We start from the raw sequence: 21062 nt of genomic DNA on the forward strand, positions 1-21062 counted from the left end.
ACCCTATGAAAGAAATTTTATATATTGCACAAAAAATATAAAAGCAAAACAGACTAAGTGATCAATCTGAAGTACTTTATTCATATCACATTGAAGAGTAAGCAAATGTTTGCACTATTTTGTCTTGCATTTTTCTGCGAGTGACATCACTGTAAACTAATGGTATAAATGCCAACCCAAATGGTGAAATGTGAGCACACAATGTAAATATCTATATCAGTCTTGGGTATGCTTTACATACATACAATTGAAAATATATGTAATACAAATATATGGATACAATGTCATAATAACATAAGAAAAAATTATATTACTTATTTGTTGGCTTCCTTTGGAAAAAGAAGTGTGCAAGTAAGAATGTGGATTGTGGGAGAAGTGCTCCCTCTAAATTCTGGTTATGTGGATGGAAGGAAATTTCTTGGTGTACTAAAAACAATCCAGCTCTACCAATGTGTTTTTATTTGTCCATTACACTGATGGGTGTCTGGTGAAATGAAAAGCTGGCATTAAACATGCTATTAAAAAAAGAAAAAATCCTTGTCTCATAATGAATGTATTATATATACAATTTTGAAATACACCCTAATAACACCTTTCATTAATGTAGAAGACTGAAGGAAAGCCACTTATAATTTGTCAAATAAGGGTGTGTATATGTGGTCTTTTTGAGAGGTGAATTTGTTTACCCATAGGAAAGTTCTAATCTGTGGACCCTATTATGTAACAAAAGAAGACTACTATACCAAAGATAGTTAAATGTATGGGGCTATACATGTCTCAAGTTAGGTGTTCAGTACTTACCAAAGTGTTCAATGTAAGAACAAATTAAAGAATTCTGAATTCTTAACCCCTTCCATACGGTGCCGCACACGTAGGCGTCATGGGGAGCGAGTGTATTCGCGAGGCTGCCATATCGGCGTCTTGATTATATTTATTGTAGTCGCCCCTCCATAATGACATTCTTTCTAATTCTTTTGTAATCGCATTTTCTATGGTTATCAAAATTCACGGGTGAAGAGAGAACGATCGATATAAGCGGTGACTATATTTTATGATGCGAGTATTATTACGACACATCGTACGGCTGGCATTGGCTGCTGCCACCGAGATCTAAGTCCATGACGCCTACGTGTGCGGCACCGTATGGAAGGGGTTAAACAACACCTTTCTGAAACATATGAATCCTCAATTGTGTGCTTTATTCCAATGGTAATGCCAGTAGTCTAGGCATTCTTACATTAGTGATGCCCAGATCTTATTCAACATTTGCATCATCAGTTGTGCAGCAGTATGGGAAAGTGTTGGGAACAAGAGTAATGGATGATGAAATGTTAAAAGCAACAGTTTTCCCTGAGTGTTAGTCATGATCTGCAAATCTAGAATTTTGTGTTTTGGGATGTTGAGATTCAAGCAGTAATATGGGTGGGGGGGATCAAGATACATATTTTTCCATTTTGTTAATAAAGTTAACTTTGACATCTAAAAAAAAGGGAGGGGACTAAAAAAAAGAACCATTTCAACATATAGTTTGCTTCCATCCTTCAGATATCTGGTAACTAAATGTAAACAAAGCTAGTGCAATAATGTAACTGCTTTGTCTACTCAAATTAATCCATTGCGAGGATGGACAATTTTAGAATAATTCTGAATCACTACAAGCATCACCTATTTCAGTGTTTTAAATATGGATCACCTGCTCACTATTATTTTTCTGGTACATATCCTAATTCTTTATTACAGAGAAACTAAAGATAATATTCACAGAAAGTAAAGTTTTACAATTTAATTATCACAAAAGTTTTAAAGACATTAAAGTTACTATACCAAACTAAAACTAATTTCAAAGTAATACATTTTCATGCACAAAGTGCTCCTAATGTACATGAATAAATATTGCTATGCAAATTGGCTAACACTGATGAACCCATTCTAACCGTTCACAAAAAAGAAAAGGAACCTAAGTATAAGATATATTACCGGCTAAGATCGCTCAATCTTCCATGGAAAATGCCCAGGTAAAAGAATATGATTGATGAAGAAGAAAGAAAAAATTATAATAATATTAATAAATGAATAAAAAATAATAATAATTCTGTCAACTGCCATTCAAGTAGTTGGCATTATAGTACGCACAAGAGGGGTATCGGTACACCTACACAATAATATATTTCTGTCTCTATGATATTTCATTAACCAAAGTACCCAGATTTATTCACACAAAGCACCCTTCTCTCCACATCTCACACAGAGTTAGACACAAACATTAATAGAAAACAAGGTCTGAAAGAAAGAATCAAGAGTATAAACCTTTGTACAACTAAGATGAAATAGTATCAATTTCCTTCCAAGTGTGTCCATTTGTTTCTGATGATTTTCCGCATGTTTTTGCAACTGTGCTTGTCAGGGATACTGGTCTGAAGTTTGTAGGATCTTCTTTGTTTCCTCCTTTATATATTAGTACTCTCTCATTCCCTGTGGTGGGGGAAAAGAATACTGCCACCAAGTATTTCCCCTTGGATCATAAGAGGCGAGAAGAAAGGGACGGGGAGTGGGACTAGGCATCCTTCTCCTTGTAGCCCCACAGGGGACATTCCTAAACAAAAAAGTAAAGGCATAAGAGGGTCTGGGAGTTTTCCGACCAGCACCCTAAGGTTTGGGTCTTTGACCAGCACCCTAAGGTTTGGGTCTTTTAATGTGCGTGGATGTGGTACAGATGAGAGTAAAAGGGAAGAGATAGGTAGTATGTTTGTGAGAAGAAAGATGGATGTGTTGGCTTTGAGTGAAACTAAGTTGAAAGGGAAGGGTGAGTGTAAGTTTGGGAGTGTAAGTGGGAGGTTATCAGGAGTGAAGAGAGGGCGAGGGAGGGAAGGGGTGGCTATTCTAGTAAGTGAAGAGAGAGGTAAACGTGTAGTGGAGTGGAAGGAGGTTTCCTCAAGGATAATGTGGATGAAGGTGAAACTGGGAAAGGAGATGTGGGTCTTTGTAAGTGCATATGGGCCTGGCAGTGAGAAGAGTGTAGAAGAAAAGGAGGCCTATTGGATAGATTTAAATGAGTGCATAGAGGATTTAGGGAGAAATGTCAATGTAATAATACTGGGAGACCTTAATGCTAGGGTAGGAAATGGTCCAATTGATGGAGTGGTTGGGAAATGTGGAGTTCCAGGAAAGAATCGTAGTGGAGAGTTGATGGTGGAAATGTGTCTAGAAAGAGAGTTGATAATAGCAAATACAGTGTTTTGGAAGAAAGTCAAGCATAAGTACACATGGGAGAGGGTGGTAGATAGAGCGTTGATGGATTATGTAGTGATAAATAGTATTATGATAGGAAGAGTTAAGGATGTACATGTGCTAAGGGGAGAGGGTGGGGTAATATCAGATCATTTTTTGGTGGAAGGTAAGTTGAGAGTGGAGGATAGATGGAGAAAGAGAAAGGGACAAAAGGTAGGGAGGTGCTTAGAGTGAACTCTTTAAATGAAAAGCAGAAGGAGTACAAGAAGAAGCTGAAGGAGGAGTGAAGGATAGAGTAGAGCTAGGTGTGGAGGAGGAACGGGAATGGTTCAAGGAGGGAGTCACAAAGTGTGCAAGGATGGTGTGTGGAACAAGAAGGACAGGAGGAAATAGAAGGAAGGGTAGTGAATGGTGGGATGAGGAAACAAAGAAGGTTGTAGAAGAGAAGAAGCGAGCTTTCACAGATTGGTTACAAAATAGGACAAGGGAGTCATATGAAAGGTACAAAGAAAAGAAAAGAGAAGTAGAGCAAAAGATAAAGGAGGCAAAGAGGAGAGCAGATGTGAAGTGGGGTAAGAGTATGACTAAAAATTTTGAAAGTAATAAAAAGATGTTTTGGAAAGAAATTAAGAGAGGAAGAGGAGGCGAATGAAGTAGAGAAGAAAAGGTAAAAGGTGCAGATGGAGAGATGATTATGGAAGAGAAGGCGGTAAGGGGAAGATGGGCAGAATATTTTAGGGAGTTGCTAAATGTGAAGGAGGATAGGGAGGGAAAGATAGCTGCAGTGGGAAATGCTAAGAAAATGAGAGTGATGAGTGAGGAAAATGGAGGAGAAATAAGGAAAGATGAAGTGAAGGTAGTTGTTACGATGATGAAAGCAGGTAAGCCACCTGGACTGGATGGATGCCATGCAGAATGTCTAAAAAAAAGGAGGTACAGTGATGGTGGACTGGCTGGTGAGGTTATTTAATGTTTGCTGGAGAGAGGGTAGAGTGCCGGAGGACTGGAGGAGTGCCTGTATAGTTCCACTTTAAAAGGGAAAAGGGGACAAGTGTGAATGTAGTAGTTTCAGAGGGATTAACTTGTTAAGTGTAGTTGGGAAGGCTTATGGGAGGATCTTGATTGAGAGGATTAGGAGGAACAGAGGGAGTAATTGGTGAGGAACAGTGTGGGTTTAGGACAGGCAGAGGTTGTGTAGATCAGATGTCTGTGGTAAGACAAATATGTGAGAAAGCTATAGGAAAGGGGAAGGATGTTTTTTGGGCTTTTATGGATCTGGAAAAGGCTTACAATAGGGTAGACAGAAAGGCACTGTGGGAAGTTATGCAGATATATGGGATAGGAGGAAAGCTTCTAGGAGCTGTCAAGAGTTTTTATGAGAATAGTACAGCTTGTGTCAGGATTAGAAATGGAGAGAGTGAGTGGTTCGAGGTAAAGGTGGGACTTCGTCAAGGATGCGTTATGATGCCCTGGCTGTTCAACTTTTACATGGATGGGGTAGTACGAGAGGTAAATGCAAGGGTGGTGGGTCAGGGATTGGAGATGGTTAAAGAAAATGGAGATAAGTAGGAGGTGAGCCAGCTGTTGTTTGCGGATGATACTGCACTTGTGGCAGGATCGGAGGGGGGATTGAGGAATTTGGTGACAGTTTGGGAGAGTGTGTGAAAGAAGAAAGCTGAAGATAAATGTGGGTAAAAGTAAGGTGATGAGATGTACAAGGTGGGAAAGTGGCAGTAGACTGGAAGTGAGCATTAAGGGAGAGTGACTGGAGGAAGTGGATAGTTTTAGATACTTGGGTGCAAATGTGGCAGGAAAAGGTGGAGTGAAGGTAGAGGTAGAATGTAGATTGATAAAAGTGAGTAAATGCCTTGGTGGATTAAAGAGTGTAATGAGGAATAGACATTTGGGAATGGATGCTAAGAGGAGACTATATGAAGGAGTGGTTGTACCAACACCACTGTATGGAGCAGAAACATGGAACATAAGAGAGGAGCTTGAATGTGTTTGAGATGAGGTGTCTGAGAAGTATGATGGGGGATACTAGGCTAGATAGAGAAATGAGGAGGTGAGGAGGAGAGTGGGAGTGGAAAGGGAGATGGGAGATAGGGTTGATGAAAGAGTATTAGGATGGTTTGGACACATGGAAAGAATGAGTGAAGAAAGACTAGTAAAAGAGTGGAGGGAATGAACATGAGAGGACGTCCTAGGATGAGGTGGATGGATGGGGTGAAGGGGGCTTTGGGGAAGAGGGGAATGTCTGTTGAGGAAGGACGGGAGGACAGAAGACAGGGGTGAATGGAGAATGGTTGTATATGGATGATGTTGTGATGCATGAGGTGGAATGGGTGGGGGGGTGAGGTAGTATGTGCGAGCAAAATTTGACGCAGCCCGAAGGGATTTCTCCCCGTCTTCTCCTTTTATGCATTAGGGGACGGAGAGGGGGGTCGCCAATTTAATGAAGCGGCCTTGCTGTTGATGTGCTGTGTCTTGCGACACTGCTTCTGACCCAGGGCAGTGGACAAGGTGCAGGGATGACCCGTCATCCAGGAGGTGCTAAGATAAGAGGGAGGGTGGAGGGGTGTGGAGTGTATTCAGGGATGGAATGGGTGGGAATGATTTTATGCCTTTTCCTTTTTGGCTACCTCCCTTGTAAGGGGGAAAAAGCCTTAGTATATGTATGTTTGCATCTTTCCAATCTTGCAGTACCTTTCCTTCTTTGAGTGAAAAGTCTATTATCTTGTATAATTTGTCTGTCAGTTTGTCTATACACTCTTTCAGTATCCAATTTGCAATTCCATCCAGTCCATGTGATTTCCTAACATCTAGGTTTTTTATTTGGTCTCTTATTTCTTTCTGTGTTACCTTTATTTCTTTCATTTTAGGGGATCTTTCTTGTTGTCCATCTTCCCAAATTTGTGAGCTCTCAATTGTAAAAACAGACCTGAAATGTCTAATCATGACTTATGCCATTTTTGTGTCTATATATTCTTTATCTCTTTCACGCAATTTTACTTTTTCGTCTTTATCCTTTAATTTGTCATTTATATATCTGTAAAGAGTTTAGGTTGATCCTTACATTTGTCTATACTATCTTTTTCATAGTTTCTTTTTTCTTTCCTCCGTATATTCACATATTCGTTCCTAAGTTTTATATATGTTTGCCATTTGGATGTTTTTTGTCCCTTTTTCCATCTTTTCCAGGCTTTGTCTCTTCTGTCTTTAGCCTCACTGCACCTTTCGTTATACCAACACTTTATATAAATCTCTTTTTGCTTCTTCCTTGATACATATTTATCAATTCCTTCCTTGTACTTTTCTTTGAATATATTCCATTTGTCTTCCATCTTTGTTTCCTCTTTGGAGAATTTATCCCATTTTGTGTTTTGGAAAAATGTTCTTAGTTTTACAAAATCTGTTTTGTTGTACATTACTTCCTTCTCTATGTTTGTCATTCCTACCTACATTGTTTTGTTCTTTTAATTCAAACTCTACCAGTATATGGTCACTCTTTCCAATTGGTGTTTTATACTCCATTTTGTTCATGATATCTGGTTCATTAGTTAATATTAAATCTAGTTTCGACGGTTCCCCATTGTTTCTATATCTAGTATTTTCCTTAACCCATCGTGTTAAGGTGTATTCGATGGTCATATCCAGTAGAATGTTGCTCCAAAGCTCTTCTCTGCCTTTTACTATAATTTCTTCCCAGATTATATACTTTGCATTAAAATTGCCCATGATTACTATGTTATCACACTCTTTCAGTAACTCATTTACCACATAATGTCTTCCAGTATTTGGGGGTTACTAGGCTAGATAGAATGAGAAATAAGGAGGAGAATGGGGGTGGAAAGGGAGTTGGGAGATAGATTGATGAAAGAATATTTGGATGGTTTGGACACATGGAAAGAATGAGGGAAGAAAGATTAGTAAAAGAGGTGTGGAAGGCAGAGGTAGAAGGAGTGAATGTGAGGGGGAGACCAAGGATGAGATGGATGGATGGAGTAAAAGGGGCATTGGGAAAGAAGGGTCTGTTAAGAAAGGACGGGAGAAGATGGAGGATAGGGGTGAATAGAGAACAGTTGTGTATGGATGATGCTGTGATCCATGAAAGGGAGTGGGTGGAGGATGGGGGGTGAGGGAGGATGTGTGAATGATATCTTGATGCAGCCCAAAGAGATTTCTCCCCATCTCCATTTCTGCATGAGGGGACAGAGGGGGGAGGGGGGTTCACTGATTTAATGAAGTGGCCTTACTGTGGATATCCTATTTCTTGCAACACTGCTTCTGGCCCAGGGCAGTGGGTGAGTTGCAGGGATGACCTGTCATCCAGGAGAAGCCAAGATAAGAGGGAGGGAGGGGGGGTGGATGGGAGTGGAGCATGTGGGGATGGAATGGGAGTGGATTTATGCCTTTGTTTTCTTGGTTACCTCCCTTGTAAGGGAGAAAAAGCCTTTGGTATGTGTATGTATGAATGTATTCAGTAAAAGTCCTATGAAATTATGTTTGCACCAATTGTACTGAATAGAAATATCTGACTTAATAAACATAAAACATTTGATGTGACAGGATAAGCCACTTTCTAAATCAACATTTTTTTTCCACACTGTACACATACATTATCTCATATAAGAGACATTTTCCTAGCTGGTACTATGTTGTGGGAAGTGTTTATATGTTTGCTAAAACCCACTGGGGCTGCCAGAAGCTATGCCCCTCAACCAATCAGAGGAAAATGACCACATATCCATAGTGCTCCTACCCAATACCAGGAGGGTAGTGTGTAGGCAAAGTGTCTGTGTCTTACCCCACCTTGTCAGTGCTGGTGGTGTTGCGTGGTGATACTTTACAGCAAGTTCAGATGAAGCATATGAACCAAGTCACATGACAGTGAATCATCAGATAGAGATTTATCCGAGAGTGAGATTGAGTTATTGGATATCAAAGCAATGCAAGAGGAGGGATGGTGTCTTGTGGCAGACATTTTTTCAGACTTGAGGCCTGATGCTATTCCAGTGTGTGGGCACAGGGGGAAGGATGAGATTAAGACCTTCTTATGCTTAGCACTACCGGGCATGAAGGGGTGAAAGGAGGTACCCAGCCAAGGCAAATATCCACTCCCATCCACCATCTTCACATCCTCATTTTTCACTGTATCCTTGTAACCCCCACCATACTTCTCAGGCACTTAATTTGGTTAACTTTTCCTTTCTGCCTCTCTTTAATTGCAAGTCTACACCCATACATTTTCATGGGGACAATCACCCCTTCATATAATAATGTCTTTTTATCCAGATACCTATTTCTCATGACACATTTTAAGTCTTTCAAGACATTTACTTGCTTCCTTTCCTCTAAAGTTTACCTCCATCCCCACTCCTCCATTTCCAGTTACTCGCAACCCTAAATACTTAAAACTATCCACTTCCTTCATCTCTCTCCTCTGAGATTTACTTCCATCTTGCTGCCACCCTGAACAGGGTAATGTGATGTGTCTAATACTAGTGTAGATGCATGCTCTGCTTGCTTCTCAATTACAACTTCCTGGCTGGAACAGACCTTTAGAATGAACTCTGAAGTGCAGCGCTTTTTCAATAAGTTTGAAGGAAACACCTAGTTTTGTATTTGGGGATGGGGAGCTGTGTTTATTGAGTGACCGAAATGATAAAATAGAATAATTTCACATTAGTGGTCGATACACAAAATGGAGAATGAAGAAAGACAAAAATATAGTGAACCAACGAAGAGAAGATTTGATGTAAGTATAGTTGAATCACCTTTACTATCATCCCAAAAAAGAGTTGCAACATGGAAACTCCGAAATCGAATCAAAGGTTTGAAAATGTTTTTTCAGGGTTTATAAAAGAAAGTGGAATACTAAGTAGAGTATGCTGTTTCTGTATGGTCACAAAATCTCATTAAAGACATTGACAGACTGGAAAAAGTACAACGGCAAGCCACAAAACTGATTCCAAATGTCAAAAATAAATCATACGAAAATCGACTAAAACATATGAATCTGTTTTCCCTAAAAAAGCGTAGACTCAGAGGTGACTTGATACAGGTCTTTAAAATTCTAAAGGGAATTGACATCAAAAGTGACAAAATTTTCACACTGAATGAGAATCAGACAAGAAAAAATGGTCTCAAACTGTCCGGAAATAGATTCAATTTGGAAGTGGGTAGAAACAACTTTGCCAACCGTGTAGTTAATGAATGGAATAAACTTCCTGCAGAGGCAGTGCAATGTAGTTCAGTTCGAAGCTTTCACCCATTATATCCAACCGTCCTCATTTGAGGACACCAGGTATATTATTGTTATATTCATAAATAAGGCCATAGAATAACTCAAAGATACATAAAATACAAACTAGAATGTTTTTGCTACAATTTCATGTTAAAACTATGCTTCACTGATGCATACAAAAGCATTTAGTTGGGGTCCAATTTCACTGATAAATTGAGCCACAAATAAGCCAAAATTTTATCTTCAATACAGAGTACTACTCTATCGACATCAATATTATAGGTGTCACATGTTTCTAAGATGCTGATTTACCATTCACATTATATATCAGGTAATTATTATTAGTACACAGCAAGCCAGCAATGTTAGAAAATGCCTGTCCTCAAATGAGAATACATACATACATATACCAAGGCTTTTCCCCCCTTACTAGGGAGGTAACCAAAAAGGAAAAGGCATAAAATCATTCCCACCCATTCCATCCCTGAAAACACTCCACACCCCTCCACCCTCCCTCCCATCTTAGCACCTCCTAGATGACGGGTCATCCCTGCACCCTGTCCACTACCCTGGGTCAGAAGCAGTGTCGCAAGACCCAGCACATCCACAGCAAGGCCGCTTCATTAAAATCGGTGACCCCCACTCTCCGTCCCCCCATATAAAGGAGAGGATGGGGAGAAATCCCTTCGGGCTTCGTCAAAATCTTGCTCACACACACCACCCCATCCCCCCGTCCATTCCACCTCATGCATCACAACATCTTCCATATACAACCATTCTCCACTCACCTGTCTTCTGTCCTCTCCCGTCCTTCCTCAACAGACATTCCCCTCTTCCCCAAAGCCCCCTTCACCCCATCCATCCATCTCATCCTAGGACGTCCCCTCATGTTCACTCCCTCCACATCTGCCTTCCATACCTCCTTTACTAGTCTTTCTTCACTCATTCTTTCCATGTGTTCAAACCATCCTAATACTCTTTCATCAACCCTATCTCCCAACTCCCTTTCCACCCCTGTTCTCCTCCTCACCTCCTCATTTCTCACTCTATCTAGCCTAGTAACCCCCATCATACTTCTCAGACACTTCATCTCAAACACATTCAAACTCCTTCTCTCTTCCTCTCTTATGTTCCATGTTTCTGCTCCATACAGTGCTGTTGGCACAATCACTCCTTCATACAGTCTCCTTTTAGCATCCATTCCCAAATTTCTATTCCTGGAAGAGGAGTGGGAGGGAGTGAAGGATAGAGTAGAGGTAGGTGTGGAGGAGGAATGGGGATGGTTCAAGGAGGGAGTCACAAAGTGTGCAAGGATGGTGTGTGGAACAAGAAGGACAGGAGGAAATAGAAGGAAGGGTAGTGAATGGTGGGATGAGGAAATGAAGAAGGTTGTAGAAGAGAAGAAGCGAGCTTACACAGATTGGTTACAAAATAGGACGAGGGAGTCATATGAGACGTACAAAGAAAAGAAAAGAGAAGTAAAGAAAAAGGTAAAGGAGGCAAAGAGGAGAGCAGATGTGAAGTGGGGTAAGAGTATGACTGAAAATTTTGAAAGTAATAAAAAGATGTTTTGGAAAGAAATTAAGAGAGGAAGAGGAGGCGAATGAAGTAGAGAAGAAAGGGTAAAAGGTGCAGATGGAGAGATGATAATGGAGGAGAAGGCAGTAAGGGGAAGATGGGCAGAATATTTTAGGGAGTTGCTAAAAGTGAAGGAGGATAGGGAGGGAAAGATAGCTGCAGTGGGAAATGCTAAGAAAATGAGAGTGAGGAGTGAGGAAAATGGAGGAGAAATAAGGAAGGATGAAGTGAAGGCAGCAGTTAAGATGATGAAAGCAGGTAAGGCACCTGGTCTGGATGGATGCCATGCAGAATGTCTTAAAAAAGGAGGTACAGTGATGGTGGACTGGTTGGTGAGGTTATTTAATGTTTGCTGGAGAGAAGGTAGAGTGCCAAAGGACTGGAAGAGTGCGTGTATAGTTCCACTTTACAAAGGAAAGGGGGATAAGTGTGAAAGTAGTAGTTTCAGAGGGATTAGCTTGTTAAGGGACTGTGGGAAGTGCTTATAGGTGAACGTGTCATAAAAGTTGTTCAATTTCTTTGGTGAACTTATGTATACTTACTCTATCGGAAAGAGTATTATTGCATACTAAATTGTTTTAGTAACATGTATATATTACGTGTAGTTAATTTTTTTTTTTATGATAGTATCTGTAATCATTGAAGTATCCATAGGCATAGGAAATCAGCCTACTATATAGGAAATGAAAGATTAGAGTCTTGGGAACAGCTTCATTAAGTTAGATTTTTTCCTACTCTCTTTTATTTTTTTTTTTTATTTTTTTTTTTTTTTTAATAGTAGAAACTTCAGTGAAAATCTGCTATGATAAATTAAACAAAAAAATTAAGTTACAGTTTCCTTTGTTTTTTCTAATCAAATTAAAGAATTACTCTTTCTCTTTACAAATTCGAAAGAATGAATGAAATCGGACAAAAAGAAACAGAGATATGGTTATTTAAATATAAAAAACATAAACTTTTCAGGAGAGGCATTTAAAGTTTAAAGGAGCGCACCGGCATTTAAAATCCTCCGGCCGCGTACTCACTCGTGACATTGTCTATTTTTTTACGTTTCCGTTTAAAACTTTAAACAAAACTGAACTGGCTATCGAAAATTTGACTTTATTTCAATATACAGAATGTTTTTTCATGCAATGGGGTTGCCAGATGTCGCCAATAATTTATCTATTTCATTTTATATATAAGAACAGAAACGGAATTGAGCTGTAATATTTGGTCGAAGTGTTACAGCCATCATAGAGAATCTTTTGAATACCTGTTGGTAGAAAAAAAGATAATACGATCGCATGCATGACTGGTAGGCTAACAGATACGCGACAGGGCGACATCCTTTCTCCTTTAGCTTTGAAGAGATACTGAGATCCTTGTGGTGATTGACGATTAATGTTGGTCAAGTTGCCAGATATCTCCATATATATTAATTATAGTAAACAAAACAGAACTGGGTATCAAAATTTTGACTTTATTTCAATATACAGAATGTTTTTTCATGCAATGGGGTTGCCAGAGGTTGCCAAAAATTTATCTATTTTATTTTATATATAAGAAAAGAAACGGAATTGAGCTGTAATATTTGGCCAAAGTGTTACCACCATCATAGAGAATCTTTTGAAATATTTACCTAAAATTCGTTAATTTTCCAGAATTTTTTCGTGTTTTCGCGCCCTACACCCCGGTGAATTTTTCACGAATATTTTTAAAATTTCACTTTTCACTTTTATCGGCTCAAGATGTCAGTCCTACCCGAAACTATCACTTGGTGAAGTTTTTTCTGAAAAATATTGTTTTTTGCCCCCTCAGATGCCATTTTTAAATGATCCGGGCGTCATAGCGTGACGCGTGCGCTAGAAAATGAGGTATCATTCAATGCTTATAACTATGTAGAACTATCATTAAAATAATTTTTTCTTTATATAAATTTCGACAAATGGCATCTCTTCCCCACATGCGTGTGGTAAATCCTAGCTACTCACGTCCAGTACATACGGAGACATTACAGATAACGCAATGCTGCGTTCCTGTAATATTTCTTTTATATTCGTCTTGCAAGATGACTTACAAACGTAAGCTTACGTTATCGAGGATATCCAACTTCAAGAAGAGTAAAGGGCATCAAGACTCTTCAGATCAAGGAGAAATTAGCAGAGATGAAGGGGAGAGAGCGTGTTATCGCTGTCCGGCTTATCACCTCCTCCGCCACCACTCCTACCCACGCCACAACAGCAGTCACCCCCTTTTCCCTTCATTCTCCAAGTCAACAATATATACACAATCATATGTGAAAATTTCATGCCAATCAGATGAATACACATGGCAGGAAAAGGAAAAAACCGAAAAAAAACTTTAGAAGCCGATATCTCGAAATGTTGTTTTTTGAACTTCAAATAATTTCACAAAATCGGTAAAAACTCTGATCAACTTATGTTAGGTATCAATTTATACTTCAACAAAAATAGAATTTTTTGTTGGAATTAGATTTTTCAATTTGTCAAAAAAAAAAAAAAAACGGGATTCAGGAGACCTAAAAAAATTTCGAAAAAAATTTTTTCCTTCAAAGACAAAACAAAAAATTTAAAATCAAATCCAACAAAATGTAGATATATAAACAAAGTTTCTATGATAATTTTTTCAAAGCAATTAAGTGAAAAATGAATCTTGTGAAACAAAAAAAGAAAAACACGTTTTTTTTTGTAGCCACTACCATTCATCAAAATTTCATGAAATTTACAGAATAGCATTTCTTTATACCAACAAACAACATATTAAAATTTCAAAGCAATTGGATGAACCAGAAGCGAGATATGAGCCCAAAGAGTTTTCGGGGGTGGCCCCCCTTAAGTGTAGTTGGGAAGGCTTATGGGAGGATCTTGATTGAGAGGATTAGGAGAGGAACAGAGGGAGTAATTGGTGAGGAACAGTGTGGATTTAGGACAGGTAGAGGTTGTGTAGATCAGATTTTTATGGTAAGACAGATATGTCAGAGAGCTATAGGAAAGGGGAAGGATGTTTTTTGGGCCTTCATGGATCTGGAAAAGGTTAACGACAGGGTAGACAGAAAGACACTGTGGGAGGTTATGCGGATATACGGGATAGGAGGAAAGCTTCTCGGAGCTGTCAAGAGTTTTTATGAGAGTAGTAGAGCTTGTGTCAGGATTAGAAATGGAGAGAGTGAATGGTTTGAGGTAAAGGTGGGACTTCCTCAAGGATGCGTTATGTCACCCTGGCTGTTCAACTTATACATGGATGGGGTAGTGTGAGAGGTAAATGCAAGGGTAGTGGGTCAGGGATTGGAGATGGTTAAAGAAAATGGAGAAAAAAATGTGGGTAAAAGTAAGGTGATGAGATGTACAAGGGGTGAAAGTGGCAGTAATCCGGAAGTGAGCATTAAGGGAGAGCAACTGAAGGAAGTGGATAGTTTTAGATACTTGGGTGCAAATGTGGCAGGAAGAGGTGGAGTAAAGGTGGAGGTAGAATGTAGACTGAGAGAAGCGAGTAAATGCCTTGGTGAATTAAAAAGTGTAATATAATAAAAACATGTGCTACTACAGATCACAACAGGACAACGATAACAGAACCATGAATGACGGTGCCTGCTACACCCACTGAAATGTGATTTGTGCTTGGATCATCGTAGGAAACACAAAATTCCTGAGTATAGGAAGGCCAAAGAGCGTTCCAAACATCACAGAGAATGTTTGCCGAAAATGAAAGATAATCTAGATACTTTATCACCTCTGGAACTGTTTGAGAAACTTACGACTCCCAGCATCTATGACCACATTGTCAAAGAGACAGTTTGTTATGCAAGTTCATGTAAAAATATGTATGATTTTACATTCAGTGTTGATGAATTGAAAACATTCATTGGAATACTACTATTTTCTGGATATCACCAAGTTCCTCCTGAGAGAGATTACTGGCCAAGTGAGGAAGATCTCATGGTCACAATCATTCAAAGGGCATCCAGAAATCGTTATCAGCTTGTGAAAAGTCTTATACATTTTTGCAATAATGAAGATGTTAAGGACAATACACATGACAAAGGGTTCAAAATTAGGTCTCTATTGTCAGTAGCCAAAGAGTCATTTCAGCAGTTTGGCATATCTGAGGAATTCATATCTGTAGATGAAATGATTGTGAAGTACTATGGACGTAATTCACTGAAGCAGTTTATGAGAGGTAAACCCATTAGATTTGGATACAAACTCTGGGCTGTATGTGGAGTCTCAGGTTACTGCTATAATTTTGACTTGTATTGTTGCAAGAGTTCTAGGAATGATGATAATGATGGCCTGCTACTCGGAATAAAGGTTGTTTTGAGAATGTTAAAGTACCAAATTCTCACTCTGTTTTCTTTGACAGCTTTTTCACTGGGTATGATTTGTTAGTTCATCTTAGGAACCTTGGTTATCAGGCCACAGGCACAGTCAAGGAAAACAGATTTAGCAAATGTCCTTTACAGCCAACAAATATCATGACAAAAGAGAAACGAGGCACCTATGATTATATGTTTGACACAAATGAAGAAATTCTTTTTGTCAGGTGGTCTGACAACAAGTGTGTGTGTTGGAACAAACTATGATACCACTGAACCAGTCAAATAGGTTAAGAGATGGCAAAGTTATATCAAAGCAAAAGGTGATGTTCCTCAGCCAAATGTTCTGAACCACTACAATGCTTACATGGGAGGTGTAGATCACCATGACTGGTTGGCTGGGAAATACGCAACTTCTCTTCAGGGAAAGAAGTGGTATTGGCCGCTCTTCACACATGTATTAGACATGATGATTGTAAATGCGTGGATCATCCATAAATTCGTACATCAAGGAAAGGAACAGCTTGACTTAGTAAACTTTAAAAGAGCAGCATATGTGCCATATATGAAATTCGGAGATGCAGGCAGAAAACTGGGGAGAAAAAGTAACACACCAAGCCCATCTACGAAACTTGCTCATGTTTGATATGACGGAGAGGACCATGTTGTTGCAAAACGGGAACAACAAAGACGGTGCCAAAGGAAGCCTTGCTCCAAGAAACCAAGAACATATTGTGCTAAATGCAATATAACACTCTGTATAGAATGTTTTGCCCCTTATCACACAAAGTGAATGCAAAATAACATATTGTCTTTCATGACTCAGTTTATTTGCATTGAGTTATTATATCATGATTTTTCAGAATATCAGTTATTTTTACATGTTTTCAGCATCAAACACACAGGAAGAGAAGAAGATATTTTTCTTTATAGTATCCTTTGTTAACAGCTTATTATTATACGAAGCTATTATATTATCCCAGTGTCCTCATTTGAGGACAGCTTCTTATAAGCTTACTGCAAGAAATAAAGCATTATAACCACTATATATTGTCTCTAATAATCCTTCACATTACTTAGGTTACAGAAAACCATGAAAAATCCTCACCAAAAAAACTTGGGATGTAATGGGTTAAGAATCATTTAGATAAACACCTAAGCAAGATGCTGTAATGATTATCATTTATTTTATATAATTTTTTTTGTTTTGTTATCATTTGTCTGATTCTCATTTATTATAAGTTATATGTCAATTTATTATTATTTACTATTTAACTGTTTATCATTTAACTATACCTGTCCATTTATTTACGTGTTTTATTTGTTATTTACATTACTATAGTTTTTATTGATACATTTATTATGATTTTTTTTGCATCCAATCTAGATATGGACCAAAAGGTCTCCTGTTGGCATGCTCTGCCTTTGTAAATCCTTTGTTTAGAATTGGAAAGAGAATCAAGGTTTAAAAATATCCTAAGAAATCAGCAGATTATAGAATTAATAAATGAAATTACAGATCTGAAAGCTGAATACAGGGCAATGTATAGAGAGGTGAACCAACTAAAAAAAGAAAGAATGTTGAAACCAACAGAGAGCTTAATGAACTAAAAAAGGAATTAAGTATAGTCAAAAGTGAAAATGAAAGAATGAAAAATAAAGATACAAACAAAAATGAAGATTTGAAAAAGTAAAAGAAATACAAGCAGTGACCGAGAAAGTTGGAGAAACAAAAGAGACAGATTTCCAAGAAATAAAAAATCAATGGAAAGTGGAACAAGAAAACTGAAAAATAACTTTTAAAGAAACAGGTCAAGTGCTGGTACAACAAAAAATGTAGTGAGGCAAAAGATAAAAAAGACAATAAAAAAAAATAAGGGTAAGTGGCAAATATATATCAAACTAAGAAATGAATATGTAAAAATATGCAGGGAAGAAAAAAGAAACTACAAATACAACATAGACAAATGTAAGGACCAACCTAAATTATTCTACATGTATGTAAATGGTAAATTAAAAAATAAACAAGAAATAGTGAAACTGCATCAAGGGAATGAAGTATACATAGTTGTAGAAATGGCTGAAATTATTAACAAACATTTTAAATTTGCATTCACAATTGAAAATACACACAATTGGGATGAAGAACAGAGAGAAAAATCCCCCCACCATGAAAGAAATAACTGTGACAGAAAGAAATAAGGGACCAAATAATAAACTTTGATATCGGAAAATCACACAGTCCAGATGGGATTGCAAATTGGACACTAAAAGAATGTATAGATGAACTAATAGACAAATATATATCAGATAATAGATTGCTCACTCAAAGAAGGAAAGATACCATAAGATTGGAAAAATGCAAATATTGTACCAATATATACATGGGGAGATAAGGAAGTACCAACAAACTATAGACTGATCTCCCTTATGTCATGTTCCATGACATGTTACTGACAATGGACACAGGCATTGCACGCACAAATGACGTGGAGGGCTTAGAAGCCAGCAGTGGAGGACTACACAATCGGGGCATCCTGTCATCAGAGGGCGTGTAAATCATGAGGATGAATCAAAATAGGGCCCTCACTTCTAGGCCCCATTGCTTATATGTTTGAGATGAGTATTAGTGACTATATTGTAAGCCTTCTTCACAGAAAAATAAAGATACAGGTAAATTGTGTGGAGCTGGGTAAATAGAAATAGGATAGGTTACACTGGCATACATTGGCACCTGTGCCATGGCACTGATGTTGTATGGTTGTACTATAAAAAGATGCGTGGGCATTTCTTAGCCCTCCTGATTACCATGCTCACACTCTGTTCACACTGACTAAATTGTAACAAGATAATTGTAACTTAATTCAAGTATTAGATTAAATGATTGCACTCCACTATTTTCTTGATTCCAGTGAAGTTAAATTGATCATAAGAGGCTAAATGTTCTAGGACCTGGATTGCAAAAACTACTTGAGTCACGGTTTATGATACAATGTACCAACTCAAATACAGGGCCTAGCACATGACACTTACAAGCACAATAGCTAGAATATGTGAAAAAATAATCAAAAGGAGATGGATTAAACATCTGGAAGAAAATAAGACACTTAATCCAAAACAATTTGGCTTTAGACAAGGAAGATCATGTGCCACCAACTTGATTTGTTTTTACTTGAGGCTAATAGAAATAACACAAGAAAGGGATGGATGGGCTGATTGTGCTTTCCTAGATTTACAAAAGGCATTTGATAAAGTACACGAACAAAAAGCTACGAAAACTCAAAATAATTGGTGTACAAGGAAAGTTATTGAAATGGATAGAAGATTTCTTGAACAGGAGAAAAATGAGGGTAGCACTTAAGAGACAAAACCTCAACCTGGGAAGAAATGATAAGTGGAGTCCCACAAGGTTCAGTATTAGATAATGTTTGCCATATATATAAATGACATGGATGAAGGTGTAGAGTCTTATATGAACTTCTTTGCAGATGATGCAAAACTACTAAAGAAAGTAAATACAGAAAAAAGACTGTAAATCACTACAGAGAGACCTGGACAAAGTCTGGGAATGGAGCCAAAAGTGGGAAGTAAACTTCAACATCAAGAAATGTAGTATAATGGAGTTTCGAAAAAGTAAAAATAGAATATCGGCAATATAAAATTGGTACAAAGTAAAAAAAAAAAAAAAAAAAGTTAGATCAGAAAAGGACCTTGGAGTAATTATCAACAAAGACATGACACCAGACAAACATACTAGCAAAATAGTCAGAGAAACCTACAATTTACTCAACTCAATAAAGGTGGTCTTTAACTACTTGGATGAGGTAATGGTAAAGGAAATATTAGTTACACTGATAAGACCAAGATTGGAGTATGCTGCAACACTATGTACACGCAGCACAAAAAAGAATATAAAGAAATTAGAAAGAATCCAAAGAGCAACAACAAAGATGGCACCAACACTTTCAAAATTGACGTATGAACAAAGGTTGTCCAAACTGGAACTACCAACCCTGGAACAAAGAAGAGAGAGGAGATCTACTGGCCATTTACAGAATCATGAAAGGCATGGAAATCATTGACAGAGAAGATTTATTAAAGTGGGACAAAAGAAAAACAAGAGACCATGAAAATTCAAAAAGGATAGCTATAGAAGAGATCTGAAAAAAATAGTTTCCCACACAGAGTGGTGGATGTCTGGAACAAATTGGATGAAACAATAGTATGTGCAAAAACCATACAAGAATTTAGAACAAACTAGATGGTGGAAGACAGAAAGATGGGTCGAAACTAGACTTAACATAAACTTCTGAACCAGACATTGTGAACAAAATGGAGTATAAAACACCAATTGGAAAGAGTGACCATGTACTAATAGAGTTTGAATTAAAAGAACAAAACAATGTAAGATGGAATGATAAACATAGAGAAAGGAGATTAATGTACAAAATGGATTTTGTAAAACTAAGAAAAAAAATCCAAAACACAAAATGGGATAAATTCTTCAAAGATGGAAGACCAATGGAACATATTCAAAGAAAACCACAAGGAAGGAATTGATAAATATGTACCAAAGAAGAAGCAAAAAGAGATTTATGTAAAATGTTGGTATAACAAAAGGTGCAGTGAGGCTAAAGACAGAAGAGACAAAACCTGCAAAAGATGGAAAAGAGACAAAAAAACATCCAAATGGCAAACATATATAAAACTTAGGAACGAATATGTGAATATACGTAGGAAAGAAAAAAGAAACTATGAAAAAGATATTATAGACATATGTAAGGATCAACCAAAACTCTTTTACAGTTATGTAAATGATAAATTAAAGGACAAACATGAAATTGTAAAATTGCATGAAGGAAATAAAGAATATATAAACAACAAAGAAATGGCAGAAATTATGCTCAGACATTTCAGATCAGCTATTACAATTGGGAGCTCACAAATTTAGGCAGATGGACAACAAGAAAGACCCCCTAAAATGAAAGAAATAAAGGTAACACAGAAAGAAATAAGAGACCAAATAAAAAACCTGAATGTTAGGAAATCGCATGGACCGGATGGAATTGCAAATTGGATACTGAAAGAGTGTATAGACCAACTGATGGACAAATTATACAAGATACTAGACTTTTCACTCAAAGAAGGAAAGGTACCGCAAGACTGGAAAGATGGTAATCCTCGTTTTACGCGGGTTCACATTAAAGCGGTGTCCAAAACTAGGGGGTATTCCTCACATTACACAAATTCCTCAGAGTAACGCGAAATCCGGAAAGTTAAAATACGCGGGCTGCGATTTAGTTCCGTAAGGCAGCCGCTAGGTGACGCTAGCTGATTCCAGCCTCCGCATCCCTCTCGCCACCAAGCTCATTGTTTACCAACGCTTCGTTGTGTCAGCATCTCTGTGTTCATCAAATCATCAGTGTTCTTGTTTACCATGGCTCCCAAGCGCCCAGCGACATTTCCAGCCTGTGATGGTAGGCAGAAGAAAGCAAGGAAGACATTGACATTGGAGCAAAAGCTGGAAGTTCTGGACAGGTTAGATAAAGGGCAGAGAAACAATGTGATTGTGGTGGCAATGGGCCTCAGCGAGTCTACGGTGAGGACCATAAAACAAAACTCCACCAAGATTCGTGAAGCTGCCAAATCAGGAACGCCTCTACAAGCTAACAAGTCATCATATTCTCGCCCTAT

At 38.0% G+C, this 21062-nt stretch overlaps 1 protein-coding gene across 1 annotated transcript in view; it reads right to left on the bottom strand.

Moving 5' to 3' along the window:
* The window catches only part of LOC143039845 (cysteine-rich hydrophobic domain-containing protein 2-like), a 143405-nt gene that overhangs the window by 1208 nt on the left and 121135 nt on the right, over positions 1-21062 (bottom strand). The window lies entirely within an intron of this gene.

The sequence above is a fragment of the Oratosquilla oratoria genome, chromosome 27 (assembly GCF_046742065.1).
Source record: "Oratosquilla oratoria isolate Oo_2021 chromosome 27, ASM4674206v1, whole genome shotgun sequence".
In the NCBI taxonomy this organism is placed as follows: Eukaryota; Metazoa; Arthropoda; class Malacostraca; order Stomatopoda; family Squillidae; genus Oratosquilla; species Oratosquilla oratoria.